The 23,323-nt window shown below is 38.8% G+C and overlaps 1 protein-coding gene and 1 long non-coding RNA gene across 2 annotated transcripts in view; one reads left to right on the top strand and one right to left on the bottom strand.

Annotated features, from left to right (window-relative positions):
- The window catches only part of LOC308387585, a 73,751-nt gene extending 52,883 nt beyond the window's left edge, over window positions 1-20,868 (bottom strand). The window contains exons 1-2 of the long non-coding RNA XR_013969970.1: window positions 20,671-20,868; window positions 19,065-19,152 (exon numbers count right to left, since the gene is read on the bottom strand). This is a non-coding gene — a long non-coding RNA (uncharacterized lncRNA). The remainder of the gene's footprint in view (window positions 1-19,064; window positions 19,153-20,670) is intronic.
- kctd16b (potassium channel tetramerization domain containing 16b) overlaps window positions 1-23,323 on the top strand; it is an 87,403-nt gene that overhangs the window by 24,406 nt on the left and 39,674 nt on the right. The gene's annotated exons all lie outside the window — the stretch shown is intronic.

Genomic DNA, 23,323 nt, shown 5'->3' with positions numbered 1-23,323 from the left:
GTGGTTGAGAAGATCACGCAGTTTATGGATTGATCTTCTTCCCATGTGCTGAAGTGGCCTTCATATGGATAGTGAATACCAAACGGGTACCAGTTAGTCTAGGTCAGGCAAACACCACAGCATAGCTGACTGCTGCTGGTGCCTGAGCGGCCAGTGAACTGGTGAATGAGTGGAACATTTTCCCAAATAGTGCACACATATTACACTTTCCAATTTTAAAGAAAAAAGGTCATAGCCATGAGGTAGTTGCACTTATGGTGCAAAGGTATGTGAAAATGTGTATAAGAATTGTTACCAAATAACAACAATAACAACAAAAATAAGTATTAAAATTAGCTATAACCTCAAATTTAAAGATTTGGTGAGTGACAATCAAATGATTATTATTTAAGTGTTAATAAGATATTGTATAATATTTAAAGATGTGAATGGTGCAGCTTTTTCCTGATTCTGATCACTACCAATAACTTGGTTTTGGGTATCTGCCAGTGCCAGTGTTTAATTAAAAATCTGTATTCCTCAGCAGAAACTCGCTCTTTTAATGTTTTTAAGAAACCATTAAGTTCGACTTAAACAGCTTCCCTAAATTGGAAAAATTCCCAAACTAAATCTGTGGAATCTTTGGTATTTATTATTTGAATAATAAATGAAAACAGCCCCAGGTAAAAAAAAAAAAGTATTGCATCTGATTTATTTTCACAAGTATTATTTCAGATCAAAGTGAGAGTCATTAGATTACAAACTGCTACCAAGTGTAAAAAATGTATACGTAATTTTTAATGGCTAAACTGTACAAAGCAGCATATTTGTATTAATGATATATTCTAAAAAATGCAACTAACTAGGGATGAACCAGTGATGTGCTCAGAAAACTGAGAACTTCCCTGAGACCAGCTTGTGAACCAATATCCTAACCAAATATTACTAGTCTGTGCAAAATACTTTTCTGTACTAGATGAAAATTAAATAATAAAATAATCTAAAATTATACAATAATCTAAATTATTTAACAAAATAAAACCTTTCAAAACATCTTGCTGCTGTGGTGTGTAGCCCGTTGTGTTGGCAAATGCAATCTGTCATGTAACTGGACAAATGTGACCTTTAGAGTTTTGAGATGTGATCTGAAACTCAGATTTCCTGAAGCTTCACCAAGTTTGAAAGAAAAACTAACATTCATCAACACACTACTCTTAAGGACTTTTTGCAGATTTAGATTGTTTCTCCTCTTATTGTCAGAGGGCACATCACATGATCAAAGAACAAGTGGGACACTATGAAAAGACGAGATGAAAGAGCAAATGAGTCTTGTTTTCACCAGTGTTCTTTTTAAAGCAGTCTAAAAGCACCCAAAAGTAACTCTCAGTGTAGAATCTCTGAGAGAGAAATGACCTTGAGGTTTGCCTAAAAAACAAAAAGATTCTTCACAGTCTCTTTCAGGGTGGGGGCCTTTGAAGTCATGATTGTTCTGGCTGAAACATACTGGGTGTCTTTTGTACATTATGATACCAGTGCTGATGGCTCTAGGAAATGTCTGGTCCCAAATGGAATTCTCTGTTGAATTCAATTTATGTGTGTTCCAGCGTGCTCTGGGGACCACTAGCTTCACAGCATACTATACAGTGGAAAAGATATATAGCATGGATGTTTCATCCTGATTTCTGCAACACCCAGCCTGGGGCCCAGAGCTGAAATGAACAGGAAGAAGATTGCCTGGTGCATAAGTAAGAGTGCGGGTAGAAGGAGCTGTTGATGGAGTTCCCGCTTGTTTGTCATGTTTTTAATTCCCCTAATGTTATTTGTTATGACTTTTTCATGAGCGCACCATGATTAAAAGTATGAGCTTTGTGTTGACACAATGACAGCTTCAAAATGTGATCTGATAATATCAAAGCAGGAGCACAATCCAAGATTTCTTATTTTTAATCTTCACTTGGCAGCAATTATATAACTTTCATCATAGTCACACCAGATCCTCCATTATTTATGTGAATAAAAAAAAGGGAAAGAGACAGATATCGGACTGTGAGTGGATATTGTACCGGACAAACATAAAGAAATAGTGCAACATTTTATCTTGAATATGGTGTAATGCTTCATCCTGAAAGATGCTGCCGTGTTGAGTAAATTGTTAAGGGCAAAACAGAATGCAATTATGCCGTCTGACTGCATGGTTATATTTCCATTTTCAGCATGTTTCCTCACATGGAATTTGCAAGTGATTAAGTAGGCTATTTATTTCTCCGCTTGTCTCGCTTGTTTCATGAGTTAAAGAGGTTGTATGTGGGTTTTGTTCTTAGTCCCACAGTGTCCCTAATGCGCTGTTTGCTGTAGCCTTTCGCCTTATGTTATCAAGAAAGATGCAAGCTGTATTCACCTCTGTATTTAGTGATTGTATAATATCTGAACTAAAAGATTGGTTCAATTTATGATTTCTATGCAAACTTGATTTGCATAAAAGCACAAAATTACACCAGCCGCTTCCAACAACAGACACACTAATTTGCATGTTAGTACATGATTGGGTAAGTGCTGACCATCTGCCTGACATTAGAGGAGTGACTGGATGATTGCATTTGATGACAATTAGGACACACTAGAGTCTAGTGCCAAAAAAGACATGACCAAGATATTTTGTACAGTTACCCGAACATCTTGTCCAGAGTGCTCTCTTATGAGAGAGTCTACCATTATCAACACTAGGTGAGGGATAGTTAACTCAAAATGAAGCTGTCTTTTGCAGTGCCATCTAACTCCACTGTCTTTCTCTCACCACGATTTAAGAAAAAGTAGTTCTGACAAATGTGCACTGTGTCAGCCTTTGCATGTATCCTACTTCTAAATTCTCCAACCTAAAAATCTTAGAAACATGGTATTTAACCAGCGCTCCTCATCACCTTAAAACCGACACAAAGGATGAACACTCAGTAAAAAACTTAAATGTCATTAGGTCCTCTTAAATAAGAGATATTTAGAGAATGATTTCTACAATGATTTCACACCAAAAATATTTAAAGTGAAGCTCCTTCCCTTTTTAGTATTTAAATTATTAGTATTAAAATTCAGATTTGTATTTAAAAGAGATTTCAAGTGACTTTGGCTCACTGGCTTGTTTTGTAAACTGCAACTATGCTGTTTTTGTTCACTAGTAGTAAATTACAGCTGCTTTTTTCATGAACTAAGTTCTAATTAACTCTCTGTATACAGCAGCACCACCACAGTGACGGTGTTACAGAACAGCATATAATTCGAGCAGAACAGGTTGAGTTCCTCTAAGAATTAGTACCATAACCATTGACTGGAAACCTTAACACTAAAAAAAAAGATCTACGGTCTCGGCAGACTGTTCGATGTGTACATAGGTAACAGATTCGTCATTTCTTCTTCATAAGATATATCATGATTCTGTTTGATATATCAGAATCATGATATATCTTGATTCTGATATAGGGATGCACCGATACCGATACTGGTATCGGGTATCGGGGCTGATACTGTAAAATGTGTGTGTACTCATACTCGTAAAAGTTAACCGATACCATGAACCGATACTAACTTATTTCATTAATCAGAGGGTGGCTTGTCATTTTTGTTGTAGTTTTTTAGATTCGCCACTAGGGGGACATCCCGCGCTAAAGAGGCACAGGGTTAGACGAGTCAGACTGGCAGCTCCAGATAAAAAAAGAGAAACTGGAGGCTGCTGTAGCTAGGCTAAACAAAATGTCAGCAGTGTGGACCGGAACAGCCAACTTTAACTCAGGTTTTGGAAAAGCGATGAAAAATGTCAAGACAAAATCCACGGGCAGTTAAAATAACAGAGGCTCTGACTCAGTTTATCGCTCTGGATGACCAGCTAATGCCAGTTGTGGAAAACATAGGATTCTTCTCAGCATACTCGAGCTGCGATATGAAATTCCCAGCTGCCCACACATCAGGGAGATAATGGTGCCAAAACTTTCTAAAGAGGTAAAGACAAGCAGTGTGTGCGCGATGTCAGTCTTTGGTTTAACGGCACAGTGGACTGATGATCCACGGGCAGATGGGGAGTTCGTTTGTCAATGCCAAATACTTTCGTTATTTTGTTTGCAATAATTTAACAGAAGTGCTTATTTTTCACTTGAAATTTTTTTGTGGTCATTTTTATTAAGATATTATTTATTATCGGCAGAGAATAAAATAAAACCTGTCTTCCAATTCATTGCGTGTGTGTGTGTGTGTGTGTGTGGGTGGTAGAAGTATCGGTTTTTGTACTCTGTATCCGCAAGTACTCAGATCCAAGTATCGGTATCGTATCGGTTTGAAAAAATTGGTATCGTTGCATCCCTATTCTAATATATCATGAATGCAGACATGTATGTCACACATACAGTAGAGCTGGGCGATAGAACGATAACGATATGTATCGCGATATAACTTTTACTCGATAGAGAAATTAAGCTATCGCGATAGACCTCGCCGCTCTTGTCCTCTAAAAAAAAAAAAAAAAAAAAAAAAAAAGGTCAGCCAATCCAAATTAAGTAGCGCAGAGCCGAACCAATCACAGCCGCAGCGTCACGTTGCGTGGCTTGTTACGTACAGCACAAGTGCCAAGCCGCACGTGTGTTTGTTTGGGAAGCAGCCAGCGGGTAATGGAGCCAGCGCGTAATGGAGGAAATGAGTGTGCCGACTAGAAAAATCAACCGAGCGTGACCGAAGAGAAAACAGATGATGGTTCCAATGCCGGAGAGATTGTCGAACGGAAGAGCCATAGAAGTTCCGTAGTGTGAAGGTATTTCAGCTATTTCAAGTCTGACAAAAAACAGAGTAACGTGCACTGTAAATTGTGCCGAAAGCAAGTCTGGAAATACAATAAACTGGAGCATGCGTCACACTGTGCACCGCGTTATTGTTTCGGTGAAATGAATTTCTACAATACTGTTACTGTTAATTCTACTCTCTGCAGTGTTTAAATGCTTACATATACACACAGTTACTGTCCGTCCACACATATGACTCTGTTCTGCTTCTATGCCCCAGCTTTGTTTACTTTTTCCCACCGAGGCTTCTAGACTTCTGATTGGCCAACATTTCTGCACGGTTAGGAATCTAGCGCCACCTGCTGCTTTGGCATGTTCATAGCAGCGTTTTCCTTCATTTCTCTCTTTATGTGCGGACGGGATTATTTTTTAAAACGAAAACGGAAAATCTCCGTTTTCACAAATACCCGTGTACGTAGCCTCAGTCTCTGACTGGAAGCGCTAATTCGTCATTCGGCTTTTGTCAGACTAAAGTAACTGTTAAAACTGTTTGAAAAGCTAAGCTATACAACAAGGAGAGATTGAGAATTTCCTTTTAGTTCTCAGTTTATTTGATATTGACAAAAGTTAGTCAGTTTTGTCTGTTCTTCTGTAAAACAAACTAAGATTTATTTTTAGAATTAATATTTTGTTTCTAAGTGGAATTGACAATTTAGTCTGTTTCGTTTGTTCTATTTTGAAACTTAAACGCTTTAGCGGCTGCCTTTTGTGTAGTTTGCAATATTTGCCTTTATTTATCTGAAAAAGTCTCATGTTCCTTAAGTACATCTACCCTGTTGAACTTATTATGGGAAATAAATATTTAAATAAAAACAAGCTGCTGATTATTTCACATTTTACTTGTGAGCAACGGCACATTTAAATCTTACAAATATAGTTATTTGGCTCATATCGTGATAGATATCGTTATCGCCTGAAATGAAAAAAACATATCGTGATATGAAAAAATCTCATATCGCCCAGCTCTAACATACAGACACATATTTGTAGACATGTGTCTGTATGTGTGACATCACACATACAGACACATGTCTACAAACGAACACATATACCTATAATTCATATATAATGTATATGCAATGCATAACTATTTGGCTAATGCTCAGTCATTTCCTTGAAAGAAAATATAGTGTCGCAGAGACACAGATAATAATAATAGAGAACTTTGGTTTGAAGCAACTTTACAATTGCATGCTATTAATGAATTAATTAGAGGCCGCTTTCTGTGAGAAGGAGGGAGGCACACAATGGCAGATAGAGTGAGTGCGTTTGAATTTCTTTTAAGCAAAATGCCACCAATACCCTCTGTGGCTGGAGGGCGAATCCTCCCTTAATAACAGTGAAGTGTGAGTGAGGTTGTTGCCGCTTTATAATCAGCAACTTTACCTTATCCAGGAAATTAATCTTAATATTCCTCCTCAAGCATGCTCTTTATAGCAGCACAATTTATATTCATATCATCACCTCAGGGGAGTTTTCAGAACAACAACTCACTACAGAGCAGCTTCACTGAAGCAATTGGACACTGTGTCTTGTGCTCACGAACATTCTGCATGTAACCATCCACCTAACCTTTAGGTAAACCAAATTGTGTTGTAAATGCCAACTGGGCTGCTATCGATAAGGTGAAAGAAAAAGGTTAAATGGTTAAAAGAATTTATTTAAAAAAAAAAAGATGTACACAGTGAGGCAAATTAAAATTTTTATGTGAAAGTAGCTTCTGTGTTTCTCATGCTGTTAATTGACATGACAAGATTATGTCCTACTGCCCAAGACTATGCACCTTTGCTTTTATTCAGACAACAAAAAGCCTTTTCATTTCAACTTTATTTTATTAGGAACTCTGAAGTATAAAATGTCAAAGGCATGGACTTGAAAGACTGCTGGGAGCTTTGCGGTTTTAATTTGATATTTGGCGTGTCATGGAATGTATTTTCTTTGTACTTAATGCATAGAAGAAACGTTTGAAGTACAATGTTTGCTAGATTAGAGTGTGGAGCTTATAGCTTGTGGCACGTATCCTTGTCTTTGCAGTGCTTTCTGAGAATTGTGTGACTTCTGAGAGATGGTGGCAATACATGAGTTTCTGGATATTCTATAAAACAGCGATACTCCATCAATCTACCCATACCCATCAGCCGTATGTTCTTAATCACTAACAGGGGAGCAACTGGGAATTTGAAGTACAGTACAAAGTACTGCACTTAAGATAATGCTAATGCTTTTAAAGTCAGGTGGTTAAAAGTAAAAGTATTACCAAACTGATTTAAGTATATATGGTAAAGGAAGAAGAAGAAGGAGGGATGCAATGCCCCTTGTAAGGTAAGCTTTTAGATAAGGGAGTAAAAAAGACAAGAAAGGAAATTGGGTGAATAAAGAAAAAACAAATATTAGCAGTATCTTAGGCTGTGCTATCTTCTGTAGAATAGTGCAAAAGTGAAAGTAAGTTAGATATCTTGCTATAATACGCTCTGTCTGTATGATTGTTTATTTCTTTGTCTGCAAACTTTTCCTAGACCATTAGGAGGAAGACACACAGGTCCATTATAGGCCACTGAAGGTTCTTAACTATGTCATAAATTATAGTATCATCATGTTGCCAAGAAACCACCCCAGAATAGGGTAAAACAGCCTGGTTTTAGCAATTATACATCTGTTAACATGTTATAAAAAATAGTATCATTTTTGTTACAGTAAAATCAAATTTAGATACAAAAACTGTTTTATATAACTATTGAACTATATACTTGATTTATTATTGCCTGGCAAACACCTAATAGGGGCTAAAATTACTAACTTTTAGTATACAAATAACATCTACCATTCTCCCCCCCCCCCCCCCCCCCCCCCTTTCTCAGTGTGATTATTTTGACCAGTTTACCAATGACACGAACAGTCCCAGTAATGCACATGTACTAGCAGGTTAAATGAATGAATATATCTGGAAAAAAACAAATAAAAATTAGCCCCTAAAGGCAGGGTGGATGTTAAAAAAAGTCAAAAAAAAAACTTTAGTAAACACAAATTTAATACCAGTGCATTTATTTTATTTTATTTTATTTAGCTCAGGGTTGTTATTTATATATATCTTTTCATGTCTAGCATTAACTGTGAAACAAGTATGTGCTCGCATAGAGGATGATGAAAACATGTTATAAATGCAAATGAATTTTGATGTCATGATCTAATATGGTTTAAGGTTTTGTTGCATAATTTAGTATCTTTACAACAAGCACCTTGATGGCGTATTTTCCTTATTGAAAGAATGAGACATATTGAGGACTGACTTTGACAAATCTGTTTTGCTCTCCATGTCACGATTACACATCCCAAGTCCTTTTGATATCAGTGGATTACAGCCTCTTTCAGGCCACAGGTAGTCACTGGAGTAAGTTGCCAAGATGATTTACAAGCATGCGTTTGTAGGGCTCAGAGTACCCAGCTGATGGACAGGGATGCACATTCTGCTTCACATTTATCAGTGACACTTCAGTGCCCTCTAATGCCACCTCATAGCAGATGTCCACTAAGGTAAACGGGACAGGATGATGACATACTAAGCTGACCTAAACCGGTGTGCACAGTGCACTCACACAGTGCACCCAGAGGGACAAACACCTCAGTGTGTTCTTTGTGGAGCTTGACGATTTAAAGAATCTAGACATATATGACCTGGACAAACACAAAAAACACCAGAACGAGTTACTGACTTTCTTTCTTTACTCCTTTGATTTCGAATGATTAAATTTTCAACAAAACAGAGGAGACTGAAAATGGTCTGTAAATCAAAAACAAAAGGTGATTAAAAGGGAGCACGAAGAAGCAGTGGCTTATCCAGTCCTGACCTTTAGTTTGCCTACAAAATGGTAACAATACACATGCACCCACAGACAAATACTCTCTCATATCTCTAACATAATGATATTCCCATTTTATACAATAGCACAGATAAAAACAAACAAAAAAACCCCCCAACAAAACAGACAAAACAAATTATACATCAATTATGTATTGCTCATATTTGTTCTTAAATTGTTCATGTTTATTCCTCTATCACACTTCTTTGGATCTGAAAATGCCATTCATTTGAGTCTTCTGGGAAGTGGGTTGTGTCGAACATAACCATATGAAATTTCTCTGGAATTGGGGCATAGCTCATTTATCTCGCTCTGTTTTTCTACACAGTGTTTAATATTCAGTCTCTTGCGGTGGTGGGAGACATTCAAATGCAGTTTCCTCTTATAAACCTGCTGCAACTTTCTGTGTCTGAGCCTGTAGTGGTGATGGCCATATGCGGACATATGCCCCTGTTGTATATTATGAGGCATTTGCAGTTACATTCTGAAAGTCTGTTATGAAAACTTATAGCTCAGATGAACAATGTAATTACGTTGTTGGTTTAATTTCCTTTATATTACAGGATAAAAATCATTTAGCTTTTACGTATAGCCAGGATCTGTGCTTTCCACCCACCCACACACCATTAGGCAAGTTTGCCTTCTCTCTTCAAACGTTTCTTTCCCTGTTTGGGGCTTTTGGAAGGAGCTGAAGACTTTTTTTTTCTCTCAAAATCTCGCACACATCAAAGTAGTCAGGTTACAAACAGATAAAAGAAGTTATGGAGGAGAGGGAGAGACCACAGAGAAAGAGATGATGGGAAATATACAGAGAAAGAGAGGAGAGAGGCGGGAGGGAGGCAGAATGTACTGTATCTCATCAGTTGGATGTATTTTTGTTTCCACATTCACTCACATGCTGCGGAATGGCACGCCACCTCTTCATTCCACACCCACCCACACCCACCCACCCACACACACACACACACACACACACACACACACACACACACACACACACACACACACACACACACACACACACACACACACAATTACACACCTATGCACACAAGCACAATAACTTAGAAGAATGTCACTTTATCAGCAGCAGTGTGGAAAGAAAGTAGAATAGCTGAGAGGCAGCATCTCCAAAAGTCCTCAGTGATTCAGGACTAAACAGTTGAGCCTGTTAATAAGAATCAACAAAGCTGAAAAATCACTTGTGGCTATTCAGCATTTGTTTTCACACCTCTATTAACTTTTCCTATTATCTCCTCTTTTTTTTGTTTTGCTTCTCATCTCTCCATCTGCCTCTCCTCTCCTCTCCACTGCCACTCTTAGTCTTTGGCTATCTTTCACACTCTTTTCTTTTTTGGATGTCCTTAAGCACCCCCAGTTGAAAAAGAAACCTTTGTTTGGCTTTCTATTATCCCCTCATCCTCTCTGCTTAACTTTCTTCGCCTTTTTACTCTGTGTTGCTCATTATACCCCTTCTCCATCGACCACGATGCTCAAGTTCAGACCACTGCACCAATTTGGCCTGACAGCGAATTATGTTGAAAAAAAATCCCGCTTTGCTAAGCGGCCTGTCCTGGACTGAAGTTCAGACAGATAGGACATGATGGGAAGGACTGTCAGCCTAGAAATTGTGTGGCTATTGGAAAACAAAGAGCCAGAAGAGAACCCAGCAAAATACAGCCAGTTTACTTTCTTTGTAATTTTTAATATCTAGTGTTCCAAGTGCCACATCAGTTAAATGGCAACATATTATCACAATTATTGCTTTATTTTATTCCTTTTTGCAATTTTAATACCACTGAGTTAGAGATAGATTGAAGTCCATGTTAGTTCTTTCTGCACATTTAAAAACATTGCTCTGAACAACAACCCCCCCCCCCCCCCCCCCCAAAAAGAGCTTGCATGTCTATTTCACCACAACCAATATAAATGTGCTAAACTCATTCACACAGTTCACTAATCTACTGAACTGCAGTCTCATCTTACAAGAGACAGAAAGAAATACAAAACCTATTGGCATGCAGGCAAGCATAGACACACACGCACCATCAAGACACAGAGTCAAATGGCAATCCCAGCCCCAAAAATAACATACTACACACACACACACACACACACACACACACACACACACACACACACACACACACACACACACAAACATGCGCACACACACACAGAACACACATAAACACACACACACACACACACACACACACACACACACACACACACACACACACACACACACACACACACACACACACACGGCTGGTTTCTTGGGCATTCTTTGCCACTTTGTTGTCTGGTTGACAACAGCCCAACTGTACTTGGAGTCTAAGTGTGTCTGGTCATATCCAAGACAGCTTTGGGGCAAAGTCTAATTCCTGCACATTCAATAGCAATCTGATTAGAGCTCTAAATTGCTTTTCCGCCCAGCCTCTTAGTGCTTTAACAGTTTCTGTCTTCCCCAAACACCATATCTCAGACCTTTTCACTATCTTTCTTCTTCTCTGTCTGCCTCACTCGTTTTCTATCTTTATAATTACTGTCCAGCTTTCTATCTCTTTCCCTTTTTGTACTTATCGCTCACTTCCTTATGACTACTATACTGTCTCTAATACTGCTGCACATCTCACTTTCTTTTTACCTTCTTAATCTTTTGATTACTTCACTTGATCTGGTTCCCACTGTTTTCCCACTGTTTTGTTCTCCTTCCAGTTCCATGTTTTCTTTCTTTTTCTTCTTCCATTTTGTAATCACCACATACGTTTCTAGGGGTTTTCCTTTAACTGCAATAGTCAGAGTGGAGACTGTTTTCCAATCTTTTCCACACTCACCCATTAGCCCATTAGAGGCACGATGTGCATTATTTTGGTCTCAGTGGACAGCCTATCTCTTTCAGCGCAGTCAGAGAGTCCCAGTGAATGTTATGTAGCCAATCCAAGGGGGTCCAGCACGCCTTGTTAGATGTGTCTCAAGCTTGAACGATTAGCAATTACACTGTCTGGCTAAACTTCTTGAGACTTGATGGAGTCAGCACTCTTGTCCAATCAGCTGTCTGAATGAAGCTATTTTCTGCTAAGAGTGGCTAAGTTCTGTTGATGGCAGGTGTTACTGTGTTTGAAAGTGAAGGTGCATCAACAGAATAATTTGGCCTGGTCATCCTTAATACTGATATAAAATCACAATATGCACAATATCTTAACACAAAGTATAAAAATTCATCAACTAACAAATGCCACATCTATATTTTACTGCTACATGTTCTCATCTTTTTGTGTTTGGTAAACATACAGAAATCCTATGCAAGAACCCAGTTTCTTCCTCATGGTCCAAACAAAATGAATGTGAATGGGACATAGCATTATCTTCTACCATGTTTCTGGCCTATGATTGACTGGTGACATGCCCATGGTTTAACTTCCAGTTAGGGTTGGCTCCAGCTCCCATCTTTTTTTTTTTTTTTCGCCTGTCCCGTTTGGCTCTTTTGCCATCAGAATTGTTGTCTAAAGGCAAAGAAAGATGCCCAACGGATTTACTTTACCAAATTGACCATCCCAGCCTTGCCATAATGGTCCATTTGATTCACCTTTTATTGTTTATTTTATTTTCACTTACTGAACATGGGACAGACTTGACTGGGGGAAAGAAGGGGAGAAAGAAAGAGGGAAAGAGAAACAGCTGAGAAGAGGGACAGGGGAGAAGGGCAAAAACCAAAAACCAACAGAATGAGCAGAAAAAGAAAAAAAAGAAGAAAAAAAGAAAAAAAAATGCATATATCAATCACCTGGGTCACCTGCTGAGAAAGAAAAAAGAAAACAAGCAGAAGAGAACAAGAGTAATAGAATAAACAACATCACAATGATATATGGGAATATGACAGTAAATACTAAATATTAAACATTATTGTGCAGCACATAAGATCAACAGAACACAGTGTGCTTTGAGGTAGGAGCCAAAAAGGGTGTAGTTTGTGGGTGTGATCCCCCGTGTGTACACTTGTGAGCATGGACGCTCTTGTTTTTTGTTTTTTAAAAGGTTCCTTCATGTAATGATCTGCTAGAGGGTGTGGGGGGGCCACAGCCCCGTCCTCCAGGGCATGAAGCAGGTATGGAGGAGATCAAAACTCCAGACATCCAGAGGCCCCCAGAACACAAGAGACCAAGGAAGACCAACAGAGGGGCAGCCGCGCCACTGTCCCAGAAAGAGCTGAGGAGAGTCCCAAATGAGGGCTCACTCAGCAGCCGCGGAGCAGAAGCCAGGGGGAGTTGCAGTGACGCGCCCGTGAGCTCCGCCGGCAGCCAGCCGTGCCTGAGTGACCGAGCCCCAGGCCGAGAGGCCGGGGGCACCCCACCTCCAAAGTGGCCCGAGCAAGCCCCAGGCTCCAGGCCCCGATAAGCGGCCGCCAAGGAGTGAGCCGGTGTGTACCTGGACGCCCATCCCCGGACACAAAGAACCACCAACGCACCGACGTCTAAGGGAGTCCGCCACTGGCAGGGGAAGCTCCAGCTCCCATCTTAACCCTTTGAAAAGATAACTGGAGTTAACTAATGTCTGAATACACTGAAGGCATTCATACATTATTAAAGGGTTTCAAAGGAGGTGGTAAAAAGGTGTAAATTGAATGAGTCATATTCTTTAATGAAGACATTGTGGAACCTTGATGATCACAAGGCTATAAGGAAGCTCAGCAGCATCCCCCAGCAAGGTCATCACTCTATTATCAAAGAATCTCTCGAGATGCATCTTGTAGTGTGTTGTTAGTCCACACGTATAAAATATATATCTCTGTTGACCAGTCATGGCCACTATAATTATAAAGAATTAATGGGAGTTTAATGCTAGGCTCAATAAGACCCAAACAGACCTGAAAACCCACTGCAAAAATGCATTACAATGACTTGTGTAATTGCTTTTCTATGGCAAATTCAGTATAATAAAAAGTGTTAGAAACTATTGAAAACTATTTTTATTTTAGTTAAAAAGACCCCAAACCCAAACTGTACTATTATTAACCCTCTAACATCTTCCACTTTTGAATGAGTTGAATAGCGTCTCATAACATATATAGCGACTCATAATATATTTTCATAACCATGTTCGTAAAAAAACCCCAAAAAACAAACAAGAAAAACCACCCAAAACAACTTTTGGGAAAATATTGCAGACTGATGAGAAAAAGCTTTAACTTTTTGGAAGGCTTGAGTTCTGTTAGATCTGGTGTAAAGCTAATACATCGTTCCAACTGTCAAATACGGTGGTGGTAGTGTCATGGTCTGGGGCCGCTTTGGTGATTTGGGACCAGGACAATTTGCTGTCAGTGATGGAATCATGAATTCTCTAATAGAAATTCCTGAAGGAAAACGTCTGTAATGTCTGTCTGTGTGTAGTGCAATTGGGTTGTGCAGCAGGAGAATGATCCAGTGACACACACCAGCAGGTTCACCTCTGAATGGCTAAAAAAAACCAAAATGAAGGGTTTGGAGCAGCCTAGTCAAAGTGTGGGTTTAAATCTTACTAAGATGCTTTAGCATGAACTTGAACATGCTTGAAAAGCCTACAGTTTTGAGTGGGAGAAATTCCTCCACAGTCATATGAAAGACTGTTACCACAAATGCCTGATTGCAGTTCTAGTAGGTTTAGAAGGGCTAAAAATGTTTTGCATAGGGCCATGTAGGTATGGTTAGCTTTTTCCCCTTACTAAATAAAATCATTATTTAAAAACTCCATTTTGTATTTATTCTGATTATCTTTGTCCAATGTTGAATTTTTTTTAGATGATCTGAAACGTAAGTGTGACACATATGCAAAAAATAACAAATCAACAAGTGGGCAAAGGAATTCTGGGCTAAAGTGAATATAATGGGATTACTCTGATGAAGTAGTGTCAAAAACATAACTTCTTTGTTCAAGTAAAGGCTGTGAATTATTCAGCATGATCCACCCTGTTTTGACCTTTAGAAGTTTGCTTTCCTTGAGCTGAGAAGCAACTGATTCAGCTGCATTTTTCTGGAAGATGTGCAGAGAATCCTAATTGTAAGTGAATGTAGGCACTTTACAGTTGTTTCGATATCTGTTACAGTGATCAATCTAAAACTGCTGTGGATTACTAAATTGTAGTTGTTGTACAGTATATAGTAATTGGAGCACTTAGGGCAGTGACCCCTAAACTGGGCGAGTGATTCCAGGAACAGTCCCAGATATATAAATATTATACTTTTAACATCCTAAGCAGAAAATAATGCAATATTCTTATCCTACTTCTACCACTACCGTCACTGACCTGTTGGCTCAGCTTTGCTTATTATCGCATCACATCACAACACAATGCACACAAACCTTTCATTTCCATCCATCCCTCTGTCCGCCTGTGTAACCCAAGGCTCTCCTACACCCCTTTAGTCAGTTCTGTGGCCTGTTGCCTGGACAGCAAAGTGATGGATTTGTTTTCATCAGACCTTGTGACCCCCCCCTCTGGCCATACACAGTGCCCAGACTGAGAATGCCATTTAGCCCTCAGCCCCCGTTCTCTGCAAAGACTGTATATGACCTTTAAACTCCGTCTTGCCAACAGCATATTTACTGTGCTGATGCAACATATATAGAAAAGCAGAGGGAAAAGAGGGTAAAAGTGAAGAGAAGGAGGGGTGACAAAGGTTTATAAGCTAGGGCAATTTCATGTTGTACTCATTGATCACTGTCAGCATTTTGCTGAGATCATAGAGTCAGACATTTAAGCATTAGCTAAACAAGCTGACTAAGCAATGCTGATGAAAAAATATGAATCCATGAATTATTCTGATGACCATGTACATGATTAAACCAACTGTTTGTATATATTTTCTTTGATTTAACTGATTTTACTTTAAAGCTCCTCATTGCAACTAATGTGTCCTAATATGACCTAAAAAAGAATAGTAAAATTGTAACCAAAAACCATTGCTAAGTATTTGTTGTTCTGTCTTAATGAATGATTTGAACACTGACAGAGATGCAGATACATCATCACAGTTACTAAAACAGCAGTACTGTTTTTCTTCAATGTAGAAGATAAAATAACTAAAAAGGGATTGTGAAATTATAATCGGTGTACTTTTATAAGTAGACTGATCGGACTTGTTGTCTAAAAATAAAGTGTATGTTCCCAGTTCATGTTAGTCTGTCGAAAGATTTGAACAGAGATGAACTAAAAAAAAATTGAGGTTAGAACTCTGCTTAAACCATTAGATTGCAAATTTTGTTGGCTCTCACTATGTGCTGCTGTAACATGCTTTATATACAAGTATAGCAAAGAAAAAAAAAAAGCTTTAAACACTTAAATTCAAATAAACTTGGATTTTGAGCTAGTGTTGATCCCTTGTTATGAATAGACAGCTTCTCTTTTTCCTTATTTAATTCTCTTCATCTCTCCATCACCCATTATTTCTTCTAGCTATTCATTTTGCTGCTGCAAGTGCAGGGAGAAATGGATTTGTGCGGATCTTCAGCATAAGCACACTTGAAAACTGCAACAGGAGTGAAAAGGACGCATTGTTGAAGCCCAAACTCTTATGTCACTAATTGCTTTTTTAAAGTAATTACTTGCAGGACATAGGTGTCATAGGCGTTTAATACAACAACAAAAGTCAGGGTCATCAAAAAACAAAAAGACATATTCTTAAAAGTATGGAGGCATGAGTAACTGTAGTATTCTCCAAAATGAAGTCACTGACATTCTCCGGCGTCCAAACTATTTCTCTGATTTTTCCCACACACCATTCCAGTGGCAGACATGCAAATTTTATAGCCCTCTTACTGCCCCCTGCAGCGACACAAGATGTGTGCTTCATCGTGACAAGCCCTTAGCCCTTGAAATTGTCCTTCCATCACTTGCCTTGTCTCTTTATGTTATTCCATCTCTCTGTCTCTCTCTCGCTCTCCTACATGCTCTGTGTTGCTGAGCCACTCTATGACAAGTCCTCACCCCCTGCATGTTTTATTGGTTCAAGCAAGTCATTGCAAAGATGCCCCAAACAAATTTTGAGGATAGATATGTGGCTGCATGGAGGAAAACAAGGGGGAGGGGGATGGCAGGGTGAGTGGGTGGGTGTGCTTCTTCAATTCCACTCCCTCTAGGCCTCATACAGCAAAATACCAGCGCTAGAAATGTCAGACACGCTCACTGCTCTTTCTTTCACTCTGTGTTTGTCTGGCTCACTCTGCAGAGGCACATTCCCCATTCCTTTTTCTTGCAGCTCCCGCTGTCTGTGATTTTGACGTGCACCAAGCTTGTTTAGGCCATTGATAAGAAGGCTTGTCATTGATGTGTGGTCAAAGTGTTTCTCTGTGGAAGTTAGAGGTGGCTGTTTTGACAGCAGATAAGGGGGAAGGTGGGAGTCTGAATGCTAATGCATGACAAGGAGTCAGAAGCACCTTTCATCTATGGAGAACAGGGATGAAGCACAAGAGATGAGGGGAGACACCAGATACAGCACAGGGCAAGAACTTCAGCTACTGTTGTTTATTTTCTCATATTTCAACTGTTCTTTCACCCCATTAATGTCTGCCTGAATGCCTTACTCTAAAATTCTCAAACACTTTTATGATTCTATGCTACAGACGCTTATGACTGCTTATTTTAAAGGTTTAAGTACACATACGTCCTTCAATAAAAAATATAATTTGAGAAAGCAGCTTATTATAACACATGGTTATGTTTTATTGTCAAGTGGCATCTAGAGGTTATGTATATAAAATCAAATCAAGTCAGCCTACCATGTTTAATCACAAAAAACACTGACCAAAATGTCAATGCTAAAAAGGGTTTAATCAGTAAGAACCAATTAAGTTGATTAGGCAAGTTCATCTATAGGGGTCATTAATACAGTTGCCAATAATTTTCTTTTTCAAATTTGGCCTAATGTGTAAATAACAATTGGAAGAGCTATGATTATAGTAGAGTTATGAGCACTGTTAGTGAGGCAGATGACAGGTTCTAGAAGTGGAAGCAGTTCTACAGTTTCAGCTTTAACTGAGAAAGACCAGTCAGCCTTAATTGCCAGTCTGGATCCAAGGACAAAAAAAATGTTGCTTTTCAACTGGCCAAATAAATGATCTGGGGCATGAAGGTCTAACAAGTCTGACATATAACCTGGGACTAGTTCATTCCACTACTTGTAATTCAGGAAACAAAATGTAATAGTTAATTATAAAATGAACAAATACCCAGGCTAGGTGAGATATACCAATGTTCAAGTATGAAATTCATCCATTGAATGCCATGTGGCTAGGCTACTTGTCTCACCCCAAGAAAACTGCCAACAAAAGTCTACAGACAACCTACAAAATACAATGAGCAAAAAGAATGAACCAAAAAACAAAGATGGGTAGAAAAACACAGCGGACAAGCCCCCACTTTATGTTATGTCCTGGTCTAGGGGTATAGGAGCGTATCATAAGGGTTAAAAAGGGTGTCCCTGCCCTGGCCCACAAATCCAGACCCAACAGCCAATCAGCTGTTAAAGTTGAGGTTTATTGCTACCAATAACACCAAAACTGAAAGCATAAACTCTATTGTGAACAAAGGCCAAAATAATAAACAAGACAAGCTATTCGAAAGAAGTTTACTTAACCACTTAGTACTTAAAACCTACATGAAACAAAACCGAACAAAAGACAAGCACTATCTCTAACTCCCTAATTTAATAATAAAGAGAAAACCTACAAAAATTAAATAGGCGGTTTACCCAGTCTGCTTCAGTGCTATTTACAGTCTATTTACAATACTATATACAAATCCTGCTGCTGCTGCCAGAGGAACAACTCCTGGAGACAAGGTTTTTGAAAAACCCAGTTGATATTGGGGGCCAGTCAGCAGCTGCCAGGTCAAAGTCAGCCCAAAACAGTTCCTCCAATCAGAAAGAGGACCTGCAGAGACTCTTAAAGGCACAAAATACACATACACATGATTGAACTTAGCTGCATAAAATTGGGGCAAAGATCCTCAAACATAACCCAACTATTAATGTGTTTAACAAACCTTTACTATTACACTGTTATATACTAAGTAAAATTTCTAAACACTGATTTTTTGTTTTATTATTTGTGCCATCTGTCCTGCCACCAGCATACTAGATTATAGGAAAGGTACACTCAGATTTCCTGTACACTCACTGATGGTGGAGGATTTTTAAAACCAGTGGTGTGTGGTAACTTTTATAGAAAGGCAAGCAAAAATGATTGTATTCTCTTTAATCTCCAGCATCATCTCCAGATACAACACGACCGAGCTGGATAAAACCTCATTCTCTTCTGATGGCTGAATCCAACAATAATAGATCTACTTCACTGAGAAGTTCACTAATACTGACTAACAGCAGCAAAAACAGCCACACATACTGACAAGTTAAGGACATCCTCAAGAACTTACCTCAGTATCACCGTCATCAATCAGAAAAGAGCTTCACCACCTCATCGATCTGTATTGGACTACTTTCACAAAATTTTACAGCTTCCTCCTAGTAAATAAATATGGACACATTTACAGTTGACATAAACAGTGGACTGACCTTTTACACACTTTTTAAGTGGGACAAGTAAGAAAACAGACTTTATTTCATTGCAATCTGTAGTCTACTGACATCTAGTGGTAACATTTTATATACTGTAAGAATATATAAATTGCATTCTATCAAGCAAGTGATTTTTTTAAATTGTTAATTATAAAGTGCTGTTGGAACCTGCACCTGTTTAACTTGGCTGTTTTATTCAACTGGATATAACAAGTGTTGATGTCTGCTCTCCATCACCAAGGCTTTCCTTGCTAACCTGCCAAAGGAATTATTAAAGGTTTCTTAAATGAGACTTGATAGCCAAGGTAGTTAAAAAGAGAAAATAGATTTTTTTAAGATTGTGAAAACCAGAAGCTTGTTAACTTTTGTTTCTCAAATCTGCAGAAATTTACTGTTCTCAGATCAGCGACAGCAAAGCCAGTAGCAGCTTGTCTAGCATGCTGGTCTCCCATCTTCCTTTAACTGATTGGAGGTCATGCATATGCGAGCAACCAGAAAAAGCTGCTGGCTGCTCTCAGCAAGTTTAAGCCACTGTTAATAGGTCATGGGCACACTCAAGATATCCTACAGATTTGAGTAGAATTGAAGTAAGCAGAGATGATCTTGCTTCCAGAGCCAGTAGCCAACCACAGCTTGCTGGCTTGCCTGCTCTGATGAAACACAACTACTTAAAACATGTAAGCTTGTGTAGAGTTGGTCAGTCCTCTTTTTTTATTTTTATTAATTAGGATAACTCTACCCCAGATGAAAATAACTGCCAAATATCTAATCTGGTTCCTGACATTAACAATTTGGCCCTCAAAATTAGTAATGTGGTGGCCTTGGATGGAATCAAATTCCCAGCCTGTTATTGTCTCAGTCTGCTCCTGCCTGTCAGCTTCTGTTTGTGAGCTTGTGTGCATTACATAGAAAGATAATTACTGTATGAACAGTACAATTACTTTCCCTTTGTATGTTAGTCACTTTTCCAATTTCCCTATAATATTGCGAGAAAAGCAACCCAATTACAAAGGAGCACTGTTCCAATTACATAAACATTGATGTCTACTGTAGTTTGGCAGTGGCAGCTGGTTGAATGGTGTTCTTATTATGCTTAGCTGTTGTTTCATTTCTCTCCTTCTTAATTGCATTTCCAGAAAACAAAAAATTAAATGGGTCAAGTGCCTTCTAAAATAACCCTTAAGAAAGCCTTCTATTGATAGGTAATTAGCAATGACTAATACATATAGATCAGGGCCAAAAGAATAAGAACAAATAAAAAGGTAAAAAAAACAAGCAAGAAAAAGATACCCGAGGAGGAAAAAAAGAAACTGAAAAAAAGACAGTGCTAGACAGTGAGCCTAAACCGAATAAATTGTCTAAGAAAAATAAAAAGCAGAAGGAGGCACAAAGCGACTTCAAAACCTGCATGCCTCAGTGAGTTGCCCCCTAGCAAACCTGCAGCTGTGACATCTGAACACTTACCATTATCGGTGCAACCTAGCTTCCCACAGATCCACTGATAGCTTCTTGAGGGCAGTATATTGGGGTCAAGGAGGATACTTTCCCAGCAGCACAGCCTGCATTTAAAGCCACACCCCAGGTGTGGTGGGATGGAGATGAGCCTAGGGTCTAGCTATTGGCAGGGCAGTGGAGAGGTAACCAAGAAGACAACTCTGAGGACACAAGTCCACAGTGGCAGGTTACTTGGTCTTATGCCCTGTGAGTGGGGGGTTCTGACTCTCTCATTTGCTCTCTCTTGCTCTAAATTTCTCTCTCTCTCTCTCTCTCTCTCTCTCTCTCTCTCTCACCTCACACACACACACACACACACACACACACACACACACACACACACACACACACACACACACACACACAAACATACACAAACATTCCGTTTTACTGCAATAAAAAAATAAAAATATAGCCAGTTGCACGTGTCTCACAAGAATCAATTTTCACATTGAAGCATTCAATTTTGTCAATGTTTTCATCATAGAGCTGGGTCTTGGACACATCTGATGAATGTCCTAGGCCTGCAAGGTATGCACGCGCGCACACACACACACACACACACACACACACACACACACACACACACACACACACACACACACACACACACGCAAATTTCACTTAAAGTAAATCTATCCAGAGTTAAACAGGATGAATTCTAGTGGAAAATTAGAATTAGAATTATGTGTGTTTTTTTTAATTAATGGAGAAGTAAAGTAGAGATAATGAAAATAATTAGAACATTTGGAATGTGCAGCAATATATTAAATTCTATTAGATGCCAAGATGAAATGATGCTAGGAGTTGTCACTGTGGTCAGAAAGTACTGTGGGGCAATGTACTGCACTGCTGAAATGACAGCAAACAAAATTAAGATTGTTCAAATGCTGTTTACTTGGCTTTTTCATTGAACATTAGTGAGTTAAGCACACAGTAAATGAAAGGAAGAAAGCAGTGTGAAAAGAAGATTATAATGGCAATTCCCTTTCTGCATGAAACTGCATTAATTCTGACAATTAGAATGGTTCATCCAATTTACAGAATATAAAGACCCACTGTGCCCTCACCTGTGAAGTAAACGACATGAAATTCTAATTAAGGTGGCAATAAACCAGTGTGTTGTTAAAAATGTGATACGTGAATACTTGGCCAAGCATCTGTTTGAAGAATAGCTTTCATCTTTTCACTGCCCTCTCTTATCAGCAGCTGGTTCTTATCTACATGTATTGTCCTCAAATATCATCTCCATAAGTGATGGGCCTCGTTTTTGAAGAAAGAAAACAATAGCATTGGTTTTTAGGTTGAAGGCAGAATTCATTTAGCAGATCAAACAGACCCAACGAAGCACAGATATTAAACTTTATAATTAAAGTATTAAAAAAAATGTTTAGACATCTGTTAGAATCCAGGATGCAGTAAAACAGGTGCAGATTTTCAGCGATGAAACTGAATTCAGTGGTTCATAGTTCATTCATAACTTTGAGAACATGTATGTATACAACTTCCAACTACGGATGTAGATAACTGTACTGTGAATACATGTTGCCATTTTGCACAGCATGATGTCAAATTTTATTTTAGTTAGCTTTTTAAAAGCTGTCTGCAGTTATAATCTCATAATCTTGATACCAACAGGATTGACAAGAGATGTACAGTTTTTGGCCAAATCAGAACTCAGCTGGTGAGGGGGTATAGAAAATAGCTGGATATATCTTGATATAATATGCTACAACTAAGAATTTGGTAAATTATCTTTTAAAAAGTTGCATGACACATTTTACAGTGTTACACACATGCTTTAGATTTCTTACCCGAGAGGTTAAAAAATCCCAACGAATTTCTGTAGTCAACCTTTTATTATGTTACAGCATTACCTTAGGAAGGAATATGAAATAGTGTAACCATACTCTGGGCAATTGAACCACCTCTACTGGCTCCTTTTGATGTGGAGGAGTAGGCACTTTATGCTGAGCCCCTTCTTAATGCCCCTCACCCAATCTCTGAATAAACACCCAGATTTTTTTACAAAGGATGCTCATTTCCAGCACTTCTACCTGTGATCTCATTCTTTCGGTGACTACCCACACTTCGTTACCATAGATGAGGACTGGAACATAGACCTGTAAATGAACATCCATGTTATTCTAGATTAGGAGTGGGCAACTGATTTTCCAAAGGGGCCACATTAGAAACTGGAACTGCTGTGAAGGGCTGCACCAATAAGCTGAACTTAATTCTGCTAAATATTCACTTTATATTAGTCACTTTATAAGCTTATTGATGCAGCTCTCCATAACTAGTGTCTCATCAGTCGCTTGGAAAAATGAATTTCCCATCCCTGCTCTAGATGATCCACCATTCTGTGTCATTTACTCACTTGTGAACAAAACCCTGGAGTACTGGATGTCCTCCATTTCGAACAGCAACTCTTTCCCAACGTGGAGTAGGCACTTCACCCTTTTCTGACTGTGGACCATTGGCTTCAGACTTGAAGGTGCTAATGCTCATCCCTGCCGCTTCACACTTGGCCGTGATGAGAATAAACAAAACATCAAAACTCACATGGCACTGAAGAATTTGTGTTGTACTGAAAAGTGAACTGTATAAAATTTACAGGTTT

This window comes from Rhamphochromis sp. 'chilingali', assembly GCF_963969265.1.
Source record: "Rhamphochromis sp. 'chilingali' genome assembly, chromosome: 19".
NCBI classification, from domain to species: domain Eukaryota; kingdom Metazoa; phylum Chordata; class Actinopteri; order Cichliformes; family Cichlidae; genus Rhamphochromis; species Rhamphochromis sp. 'chilingali'.
This window is presented reverse-complemented; position numbering and strand designations above follow the sequence as displayed.